The sequence below is a fragment of the Ambystoma mexicanum genome, chromosome 13 (genome assembly GCF_040938575.1).
Source record: "Ambystoma mexicanum isolate Mex_15411 chromosome 13, UKY_AmexF1_1, whole genome shotgun sequence".
Lineage (NCBI taxonomy): Eukaryota > Metazoa > Chordata > Amphibia > Caudata > Ambystomatidae > Ambystoma > Ambystoma mexicanum.
The window spans coordinates 720833202-720845117 of NC_090938.1; the positions used below are offsets into that span (position 1 = coordinate 720833202).

The 11916-nt window shown below is 45.6% G+C and overlaps 1 long non-coding RNA gene across 1 annotated transcript in view; it reads left to right on the top strand.

Moving 5' to 3' along the window:
* LOC138521805 (uncharacterized) overlaps nt 1-11206 on the top strand; it is a 57372-nt gene extending 46166 nt beyond the window's left edge. The window contains exon 2 of the long non-coding RNA XR_011283127.1: nt 10796-11206. This is a non-coding gene — a long non-coding RNA (uncharacterized lncRNA). The remainder of the gene's footprint in view (nt 1-10795) is intronic.
* The last annotated feature ends 710 nt before the right edge of the window (nt 11207-11916 follow it).

Below are 11916 nucleotides of genomic sequence, written 5' to 3' on the forward strand. Positions count from 1 at the left end.
ATTGCTCCAAATGTTGCCATGTCTAGCCCCAGTAAAGTTAAAGACACTACAAGCCAGCATGCAGCACCCAGTCCCTCAATTACAAGGCTGCAGGTGGGAGGGATGCTGTTGTTTACGGCACCGCCAAGCCCCTCACTACCATCTGCATCACCAGGAGCCCTTAAAGATTACAATGATGAGGTGCGTGCCATGTGTGATGCAAATGGGCACCAGTTGGATGCCTATTCTCCCTGCTTACCAGCCCTGGTCAGAACGTCCACTACCCCCACTCCGGACCAATTGGACAAGGGCCCATTAAAGGGATGTAAATGCAATCTTGTTCTAAATGAATTAGCAGCCCTCAAGAAGCCGCTCTTGCTTGTTCTCGAAGAACGTAGTGTAGGAGGAGGAATTATGGGGGAGTGTCAACCAAGAAAGGAGGGCAATTCAAGGGTCCCCCAGATACCAGCGGAGACAACTGACAGTGGTCGAGTGACCCGCTTTAACTCAACCGACATTATTGTCGATAGTATTGGTTTTACCAATGCCTGGCCTGTAAAGAGGCCCCTGTTACCAGTTGACCCGGGCATATGCACTCAAAACTCAAGCCTAGACCATAAACTTGTTCACTTACCCAAGCAGGTAGCATGTGGGCAAGCTGACCAGGGGTCTAGAGCCAATCTTTTGGATGAGAGGATGTGTGGAGGGGCAGGCTATGTTGATCCCAAGCTGAATCACAATGTTATCAGCCACAGGGTCCTGAGATTGCAGAATGGGTATGGTGTGGAGTATGAAAAAGTGAGAGGGGCCCAGAGGGGGAGGACGATATTTCTGCAAAGAGTTCCCAAAGTTGCCCCAGACCACTGAGAAACCAGGGAATCACTAATCAACAAGTGCACCCTATGGTTTCCAGTGCTCTGTGGCTGTCGATCGCTAATTCGTGAAGATATCATTAGTCGCACAAGGTTACATCACAATGGGGGGTGCACTTTTGACTCTATATACGTATTGATTTGAAGGACCAAAGAGTGACCAATGGCATACTGGGCATTGTAACGAGACGTCGCCCATCGCCATGCAGTATGATTTAAATCAGCCCTCACCCCGATGACAATAATGTGCACCCCCGAGAATTTAGGCCACTGTATGCCCCGCTTTCTGGAGTCAATGTAATCCCACTGGGGATAAGACTCGGGGGGAGTCTCCAATGGGTGTGGAGAGGTTGCCCATTTGGTAAACTGACTAGATTGAAACTGAATCATGTGGTTGCTGAAATTAGGAAAGGCCCTGGGGCCATGGATACTATAGAAAATGTTACCCATTCCTTGGAAGGTGGGATCGTAATCTTAGTTACATAATTGCATATGTGTTATGGATTTTAGATGTACTTTGATAGCCTTATGGCCGAATAAAGTTGATTGAATGAATAAAGTTCTTACTTATTCTAACAAATCCTTGTCTATACTTCAGACGCCCTGACCTAAATGTGAAGTCTCAAAATAGATGGCCAAAAAAATGCTTCAACACCTAATCTTAATACGTCTTTTAGTCCACAGGCTCCCCTAAACTAACAGCACAAATTATCCAAGGTTTTGGCCCAATGTCAAGGCTTCCCAAACCTAGTCTTCAAAGTCCAACCCTGTTATCTAGATGTTTTCTTCTGGGAAGGTTCTTGTAGCAGTTTCTCAGTCTGGTCACTCCTTTAGGCCTCTGTTTTCACCTTGGGTCTCAATAATTCATCCAGGTTTCAAGCTTTATGGTTTTCTCTCCAGGCTGTTCCACAGCCTTGCAGCAATTACTTGTAGGCTTCTGCTTCTCCCAGCCGTTGTGTTACTCAGGGTTTACAGTACATTTCTCCCAGTCTTTGGGTTTGTCAGAATTCACAACAGGTCTCTCCCAGACCTCAGGTTTGTCAGGTTTCACAACGGGTCTCTCCCAGACTTTGGGTTTGTCAGGATTCACAACGTGTCTCTCACAGTTTTCTTTCAGCATCCATAGTGGTAATGGGTGTGTGTCCCCCCCTAAGTACGGACCTAGTCAGGCAGCCAATGTTGTCACCTTCCTGCCATGCTCAGGTCTTTCTCCTTTTACCCAAGAATCGCTGGTGGACTGCCTCAGTCTTTCAATTCCCTCAAGGTTTGGGGGATGTGTTTTTCCAGCATCCAGGTCAGCCTCTCTGTCCAGGGCTTCCTGGGCAGCTTCCAGCCTGGCTTCTGAGTTTCTTCCAGATTATCGCATCCTTCCTTTAGGCAGTACTCTTTTCCTGGTTCCTTACTCTAGGGGGGGATCTCCTTGTGTCGAGGGAGTACAAGTAGACCTGTCTGCCTCCTCTAACCTTCTCTCATTCGCTGAACTTTCCCAGTCCCTTTTATATTCTCTTGACTTCCAATGTTGTTCCTGCTAGGTTATTCCTAATTTTTGTTTGAAATCTCAAATCTGATTGGTTATTTCCTTGGGGCTCGTTAGTTATATTACAAGTGTAGCTTTTGTTTCGGGTTATTACCTGATCGTTTTTATGATTGTTAAAAGAGGGACAGTGAGGTTTTAAAGGTGTTCCGGTGCTACCTTGGAATCCCTTTCTGCATGCTGAGTGGTTCCTCCACTCTACCAAGGATGAGGCAGCAGTGGGAGTGCTGGAGCACAGAGTATGCCGGCCTTCCCTGGCTTGCTCTCTTTTAGGTAAGGTTCATAAAATGTTTCTCCATCACACCCGAACACAACTAGTTTGCAGAATCTATGCTTTTCTCAATGACATGGTTGTTGCTTCAGTGCCTGAGCTGTGGGCGCCCATTGCAAGGCTTTTTGGTACATGTAGTTCTGCAGGCCAACGTCCCACAGTGTGACCCCTGATGTTGTGTTACTGCGCCTCTGGGATGACAGTGAGCTGGCGGTATCCCCCATTAATGCGCTAGGAGCACATTGGGTAGGGGCCACGCAAGCCCAGCCCTTGGTGACCCGCTTCCCACCCATATAAGGATGGGGATTTCAGACGGCTCACCACATTTGTTAAAGTGCCCCCGGTGGCAACTGGGAGAATGTCAGCGTATCTCATTAGGGGGCCTCATTAAATTCCACTAATCAGAAAAAGGCACACCTCATTTGATCATGAGCACAAGGCTCTGTCCAGCTTTAGTTTGTGGCCCATGTATGATCTAGATCACTATGGGGTCTGAGTAAAGCTGGCTAAAGGTAGGAGCAGGGACAGTTAATTAAGCTGCACAGAACTGTAGGATTAGGGGGGAGAGAAGGGGTGATCGGGGGGCTTCTGTTCTTCACTGTCAGTCTTCACTTCGGTTCATCCCATTCTGTGCTGTTAGTGGGATTTTCATCATAATACATTGTTCACTCTCAGGCTATTTATGAGAGTCTGAGGTAAGGGAAGGAGTTCGCTGTTTCCAGGACTCTGCTAGTGCAGGAGGTTGGCCCCCTGCCTTCCTGGCTCAATCAATCTCAGATCATTTTCTTAGACTTGTTTAAACTTTTCAGTTCTACCCACCTCCTTCTCCAATCCCCAGGGGTCCAAGCCATAGAAGCTTTGCCTGGCTGTCCGAGATGGATGGGGTGATGTTAGATGGTGGGCACAGGACTTCACCCCACACACCTGTTATTGGGATTTATATATCAGTGTGTATGTGTTGTGATGAATCAGCAATGATTCCCACAGTAAACCTGGCCTGGGACCCTTCTCAAGTGGCCGGGGAAGGGCAGACACTTCCTGATCCGACCCGGGGGTGGTGTTCTGCCGAAAGATCACATGGGAGTCGAGAGGGGAATACATCAGAGAGCCTGGGAAACCCCCTTGTTTAATTTTCCCAGAAATCCCATACTTCTAATGGCTAATTGCAGAGTGGAAGAAATAAGAAAATCTAATTTTGTTGTTGGGGACCTCAAGTCCCATAATTCCATGCACTGGGATGAGGAAGAGGGCTCAAGAGCAATGTTGCAGGAGTGATCAGCTTGTTAAGGCAAATGACCCACACCTGAGGGAAGCAGAGAGGCTTAAAAGGCCCCCTCAGATGCGGGCCATTAGATGGATCAGATGTAGCAGCAGCAGAAGGAGAGCACCTTGTGGCATTTCACGTAGAGGTTGGAGGAAAGAGAGGGAGCCGGGAATACTGTACAGCAGATTCTAGTTGCCGGTCCAGATTTAGAGTGAAAAGGACCCTCTCTGAAGTGCAGAGGTTGCGCAGCGGGAAGCGTAAAGGAAGAAGGCATTCCCCCATGTGAACTGAATTGCAGAGACTCCGCAGCAGGAAACGTGCAGGAGACAGTGGCTGGGGCCTGGTGTGCACCCGAAGGTCTCGGGAGCAAGCCAAGCTCCGTACTCGACTGGCGAGAACGAAGGCAACTTCAGCGAGGAAGTGTGTCCATTCGGAAGAAGCCGCAGCAGTGGAAGTCCTGCAACACGGGAAGGGGTCGAAGACAGAAGCCATTGAGTGTTACCCAGCGTTCCAAATCCATTGCGCGTACAAAGGCACGCAACAGTCAAAGGAGAATCACTGCCAGCGAAATTGCTGTTAACCCGACCGATGATTGTCAGACAATGAATGCAACAATAGCAGCTCTCAAGTATAAGTGAAACTGCTGGAATTGTACTAATTGAATATTAAACTGAAGACAACAGCTGAAATACTAATCATGTGTGCCTAAAAGTGAAGGCTAATTGAAGAAAAAGACATTGTAGCACTGAACCTAAGTCACTGAACTTTAATAATTGTGAGTTCCACTGAAAAAAATAAGCATTGCTCAAAGCCAAGAGTGATGCAAGCATTGTCCAAAGCCAAAAGACACTAACAACTAGGCATATAGCTAATGTAGTCAACAGGAAGAGATGGGGTGAGTGTAACGTCTTAAGAGTGAAGTTTGTTGATTGTGATTGTTCCATAAAAGTAAAGCTGGCATAAAAACTCACATTGCAAGAGCCAAAAGAAGGAAAGGTAGAATCACATCCTTAAGGGCATTTTGTTTATTGGTGTTGCAGAAGGATAAGAGTGGCAAAGAGGCTGCCCTTCTGGAAGGTGAATGTTCAGATAAAGAGTGTCTTGCTTACATTAAAGTTTTGAGGAGCACTAATGTGAATCTGGTCCTTTCTGAAAAGTTGTTGAAAAGCATAAAACTGCAAACAGCTGAAGCTGTTGTAAACTTGTGGTTGTCAGTAGATGTAGATCTTCAGAAGCACTGTTGACTGTGGAAAACTCTCGGGCAGGCGAGTAGACCCTCGTGGTGAATCCTTTTAGAAGTGGGCCTGGGATGAGAGTAAACCAGGTAGAAGTGGAAGTGCTGTGAAGATGTCCTGACATGATACAAACTATGATTTATGGTGTTAAAGGGAGAGCTGAGAGACACTAGTGTTAAAAAGCTGGGTTTCTTTGAATCTTATAAGTTGTGGCAAATCATCTTGACCAAGAGTAGCATTGATGCTATTTGATGGACTGAAAATAACCATTCAAGGAAGAACAGGAATATTGCTTTTGTTGAACATTGGATTAATAGAACTTTCTTTGGACCAGTTGAAAGTGCAAAGTACTGTGTTGGAACTTTGTTATAAACCCAGATTTCCTTGTGACTTTTTGTTGAAATTCGGAACTGAATCCAACCTAAAACCTGAGGAAGGGGAGTTTACCCAGGTTATAAAGAGGGACTGTGAATACTTAATAAAAGCAATCATCATTGTTGTGAATTGCCATATATTTTCTTGTGTGTTTTATTTACAAGCGTGAGGGACAGAATCCTTTTGTTAGTGTTTCCTTTAGTTTACTTCAGGCAGGGAAATCCTTGCCAGGGTAGGGATAGTGAAGCGTTTATTGAAACTTATGATTTAATAAAATGGCATTTATTGAGAAATCATCTACAAGTTGTCTCACATTTCTAACCCCTCACAGTGTATATATATATGTTAGGGCGGCTACCGCCACCCTGTAGTTAAAGTGAGTGACATCAGTCACAGGAAATCCGAAAATTCTATTGCTAATAACTTTTGACTTGGTTGACGGATTTGGATGAAATTTTTTTAAAAGACTGGCAATTATGGGAAAGATTTGTTAAGAAATGGTAAAGTTATTAAGAAAGCAAAATGAAACGCTGTTTTAGGCCTACTTCCATTCAAATTCCCATAGCGGAAAAGTCCAATTCAACTTGGGCACAAAGCGTTGTCTTAATTTCCCAGGACAGGTGTGGGGGTTTTCCATCCAGTAGGTTTTAAAATATTTGATGGGGAAGGTGGTGCCCACTTCTCCCAAAAAAATAGGGAGATCTGCCATGGTGCTTTGCAGCAGAAAGACTTTTCAGAAATGAAAAGACCCAATTTATTTTGCTCAATGCAAGCGATTTCCGCATTAATACTGTGTGAATGTGAAAACAAAAGGGCACCAAAAAAAGGTATTTGGAGGAGGAAAAAGGATGACATTGCATCAGGCTGGATGTGGGAAGGGGGGGACGAGGACATCATGTGAAGTTGGGGAGTTGGGGGTGGTCTGGGGAGCCAGTTTCAGTTGAGACTCGCATTATCGGGGGAATCCCATGAGATTACCGTGGCTACAACGGAAGAGGTGAACGGTATGAAACTGCATCACACAAAACAAAGAGTGAAACAGGGTAACGGAGAGGGCTACGGAGGGAAAAAGCAACTCAGGGAGTGGGGCGACCATGGAAAGATAAGGGGGGTTATTTGTTGAGTGCATGTGAGCGCAGTGAAGAGTTTTTGATTTTCAAGCATTTTTGCATTATAGTGGCAATACCCGGGGAATACCACAGGCATGACGCATGTGTAGTTCTTTGACATTTGGTAATATTGGGGGAATCCTGCGGGAATTTGAAAAGAGTTAAAAAACAAAAAAGAAACGGGTCTCTGTGCCAATTCCCATGGCCAAATTTCATGACTAGTGGGCCTCAAAGAAAACTATTGGTGCAACACGATCAATCACTCAATCCTCCTTGACCGCCTCCACTCCCTAGGAATACGTGGAACTGCCCTTAAATGGATAGCTTCTTTACTCAAAGATAGGCACCAAATAACAACACTCTCCAACTTTACCTCCCAAGCCCGACCAGTCGACACAGGAGTCACACAAGGAGCATGTCTATCCGCCTTCCTGTTCAATCTCTACCTGATCACCCTCCCACCAATAATTCGCTCACACAACATCCTGTGTTACAACTACGCCGACGACACTCAACTAATTCTAAAATTCTTGAACGCGAAACCTAATTCCCGACCTGACCTAACATCCTGCCTCCTCAACATAGAACGCTGGATGACCCAAAGCCACCTCTTGTTAAACCCCTCCAAAACAGAAATCATGGTTTGTGGCAACCCCGATCTTCTTCCGCACCCACTACCCTGGCCCCCCGCCATGGGCAACTCACCGACACCCTCCAACACAGTGAAAAATCTTGGTTGCACCCTGGACTCTGACCTAACACTCTTGCGCCAAGTCAACAATGTCTCAAAGGCCTGCCACTACCACCTCAAAAACCTTAGGCGCATCTTTCCATATCTCTCATTTCCCAACAGATTCTCCGAGGTCCAATCAATCGTTATATCAAGACTGGACTACTCAAACCCCCTATACCTCGGAATAGATGCCTACCAACTGAATAAACTCCAAAGGGCACAAAACGCGGCGGCCAAAATGCTACTTGCGCTCGGTCCAAGAGACCACGTATCCCCAGCCCTTAAGACACTGCACTGGCTCCCAGTAGCCCATAGGGTGGCTTTCAAAACCCTATTCCTCTCCCATCGAGCATTGCATAAAACTGGACCTCAATATCTTCAGGACAAACTAATACCTTATCATCCCACTCGCACCCTAAGATCAAGCTCAGCCGGCCTCCTAGTAATTCCTAAGACAAACTCATGTTAGGCGGATCTTCATTCACAGCCTTAGCCCCAACCCTATGGAACTCCCTCCCACCCCACATCCGCCTTACTGAGGATTTAACGTCCTTCCGCAAACTACTGAAAACCTGGCTCTTCCCCTAAAACCAACCGGTTTCCAAACTAGCATCATCGCAATAACCACCGACCCAACAAACTACCTGAAGGGAGAAACTGACAGCTAATAAACTCGAATGTAAACTAAGAAAGACAAACAGATCTAAACAAGTAATGTAGATCAAAACAATGATAATAGGAATAAATCAGTGTGAAAATAGGAGATCTAAACTGATGAAATGGACACAATAAATGAGGAGGGATGTAGTAGGAAGATGAAATAGTTAGAACGGATGAAGTGGATAGAACAGATGAATGCGCTAAGTGTAAGAGCGCATGGATGGAAGAACAGACGACTAGAAAGACCAAATGAGTATGGAGATCGGATGGAATAGATGAACTTACTAAAGCCAATAAGTGTGTAGAGTGGTTGGTGCGTGGAGAGCAGACCAGCGTGTGGAGTTGTTGAGTATGTGCAGAGTTGATGAATACGTAAACACAGAGAAGAAAATACAACGCAGAAGGGCGTAGAACTGATGACTACACTGAACGCACGAACGTATCAACCGTATGAACGTCTTGACCAGACGAACGTGTAAGAGCGAACGAACATGTAGAAAGGATGAGCGTGGAGAGCGGACGAGTGTGGAGAGCAGACGAGTATGCAGTGCGTACGAGTGTGGAGAGCGGACGAGGGTGGAGAGCAGACGAGCGTAGGGAGCAGACGAGCGTAGGGAGCGCGGATGAGTGTGAAGAGCAGACGAGCGTAGGGAGCAGACGAGCGTAGGGAGCGCGGACAAGTGTGTGGAGCGCAGACGAGTGTGGAGCGCGGACGAGTGTGGAGCGCGGACAAGTGTGGAGCACGGACGAGGGTGGAGCGCGGACGAGGGTGGAGCGCGGACGAGGGTGGAGCACGGACGAGGGTGGAGCGCGGACGAGGGTGGAGCGCGGACGAGGGTGGAGCGCGGACGAGGGTGCAGCGCGGACGAGGGTGAAGAGCGGACGAGGGTGAAGAGCGGACGAGGGTGAAGAGCAGACGAGAGTAGGGAGCACGTCTGAGTGTGGAGCGCGTCTGAGTGTGGAGCGCGTTTGAGTGACGTACATAATATGTTTTGGAACCACCACTCAAATAGAACACAGGGATACTATGACACTATTCGGTATAACTGTTCTCATATCAACATCTCCCGCTCTCCCCCCATCACTCTAAGTAAACACTGCTGGCTCCACACCCCCAGCTAGGCGTTTCTCCTCAGGCCTAACGCAACCACTCTCGGTCGGGATAAATCCCGGCAGAGCGAACACATACTCATGATCTCTCCACCACCACACCTACCGCTAAGAAGCAGCTACCACACGAACTCCGCACCAGCTGCACACATACCTGGTGCGCACACGCACCATTGGACTCTCTCTGCTCTCCCTCTACTGACTTGAACTTCGGTTCCCAAGGGCGTTCAACCTACCAGCGCCTTCAGACCATACCAATGGTATATAAGGCGCTATATAAATGCAAAATAACAATAACAATAACAACATGTACAGTGACCATGGCCGAAGGAACGGGCTAGTGGGCCCCAAAGAAACCTATTGGCGCAACATGTACAGTGGCCATTGTCAAAGGTCAGGGCTAGTGGTCCTTGAAGAAACCTATTGGTGAACATGTACAGTGGTCATGGCCAAAGGCCATGGCTAGTAGGCCCCCAAGAAACCTATTTGTGCAACATCTACAGTGTCAACGGCCAAAGGCCATGGATAGTGGGCCCCTTTAAAACCCTGTTGGTGCAACATGGCTAGTGGGCCCCAAAGGAAACTAGTGGTGCATCATGTACATTGACCACAGCTAGAGGGCCCCAAAGAAACTATAGTATAACAAAACCCTTGAAATTCAGTGAAAAAAACCTTGGTTAACAGAGGGTTAAAGTGATCAGATTTAACATAACAGAACCCCTGAAATTCAGCAATCGCCTTTCGAGCAATTGTAGCTTAACTATGCACCCCTTTTGTGCAGCATATGACCACAATAACATCACTGGTGACATCAATAATTACTTCCTACATGACATCACTGATGTGATATAGTGGTCCCAAAGAAACCTATTGTTGCAAGGTACAGTGGCCACCGCTGTAACCAGAGGTCATGGCGCAACAGGGGGTGCATAGTTAAGGTGGACTTGCTCGAAATGTGATTGCTGAATTTCAGGAGTGTTGTTGCATTAAATCTGCTGACCAGAAGGACCATGGATAGAGTACATGTCACAATAGGGATTATATTTCAAAAACGCCCTGTCAAGGTCCCTTTTGGAATTTCAAAAACAAGTCATGCAATACTCAATTCCGGATAGGCTAAAGGGGGGGCTCACGTGATATTCTCTGCTATCTTTAAGTCAATATCCTGATAGCTTGTAAGAAGAAGTCCCCATATTATATTAAAAAGCCAAACAGTTTATCGTGCAGAATCATTACAGGAAGTAGCTTGCAATAGTTTTCCACTTGTTGATTTATTGAATACTTGTCCTGGAATTCTGTATGTAACTCATTCCTAGGAAGCTCGGGACGTCATCTCCGGTATCCAGGTGGCCAATGAGATGTGATTACTGATGTCGTATAAAATCTAGGATGGATGCACTGATGTTGCAGGAAATGCATTTGCCTAGAATGGGTTAGAGCACAATTCCATAGTGCACATAAGCAAAGCATTAAGAGGACTGACTATCCTCATTCACAAGAAACTTACATTTATATTTTTAAGGCAATGCACTTCATAACATGTGTGACTAGAATGGACATATTCTAACAGTAGGCAATACAGCATAAAGATGTGTTCCTTCCACCGCTTCACTGATCCTAAAATGGGTGCATTTTGTCTTTTATATTCCTCAGCTGAGAACAAGGAGTCCATGATGAGAACACTTGGCATCCATCCTGAGAGAACATGGATTACCATTGCACTAGAGGCGGTTCTCCATCAAAGAGAAAGCATGGCCTCCTGATCAGAACGATTTTCCAAGACACTTCACGTGTTCTCTCTTCAGGGGAAACAGACTTTCCATTTCATAGAGATTTCTTTGGTGGGGCATGAATAAAATACGACAGTAATTGAGCGATGGAAATCTGCAGACCAGTATGAAAGAAGCTGGAGATAACAAATTCATCCTCTTCTAACTATATTCATCTATCTTGGTATATACGATTAGTACAAATTATTAATATTGCTGTGCTAGCCTATTTTAGATGTTTAATGCTGATATGTGAAATTCAGACAAACCAATAAATAAATATTCTTTTGATTGATGAGCGATCACATGGTTTGATCCTTTTCATACAGTATGGAAAGCTATAAGCAGCAACAGGGACATGTTTTGTAGAGGGTTAAAAGAAGCAAAGTTAAGCAATGTCTAAAATGTCCGACACCTTTCTGAGGCTGATGATACAGTGAGTATTGTTATTACATAACCTTTTAATGTTGCATAAGTTACATTTGAGTTGTGATGTCATTTCTACATGGGGAATTCTCTTTTCTACCCCATTTTTGTCAGTCTTGATTTGTGAAGCCACCAGAGATGGGGTTGGGTCAGAATTCTGTCTTGGACGGTTAAACCTCTTTAACATTTCAGCTGAACTCTTTTCTAAAGATGGGGCGCTTATTCTTTGGTAAAAGTAAATGGGTGACACCACCCAGTATGCCAGATGCTCACAGGCTGCTCTTATTAAAAAGCTGCAATATATGTTGTGCTAATTGGTATTCTGCTCAATTATCTGTCCTTTGTTAGCGGAACGTTGCAAAGTAAAAATAGTGTGCAGTACTTTAGAATAGTCTTGCAAAAGATATTTAAACAAGAAAATAAGCAAATCAAAAATTGAGCCAAACAGCTTCCTTAGCGGTATGGGCTCATAGCCAATGCATTTCGGAGTAAAACTCCATCTTCAGGGCTGAGCACTAATGTATATGCATTAATGAGGTAAATCCAGACAAAAGTGCATTCACATATATATGATCAAAC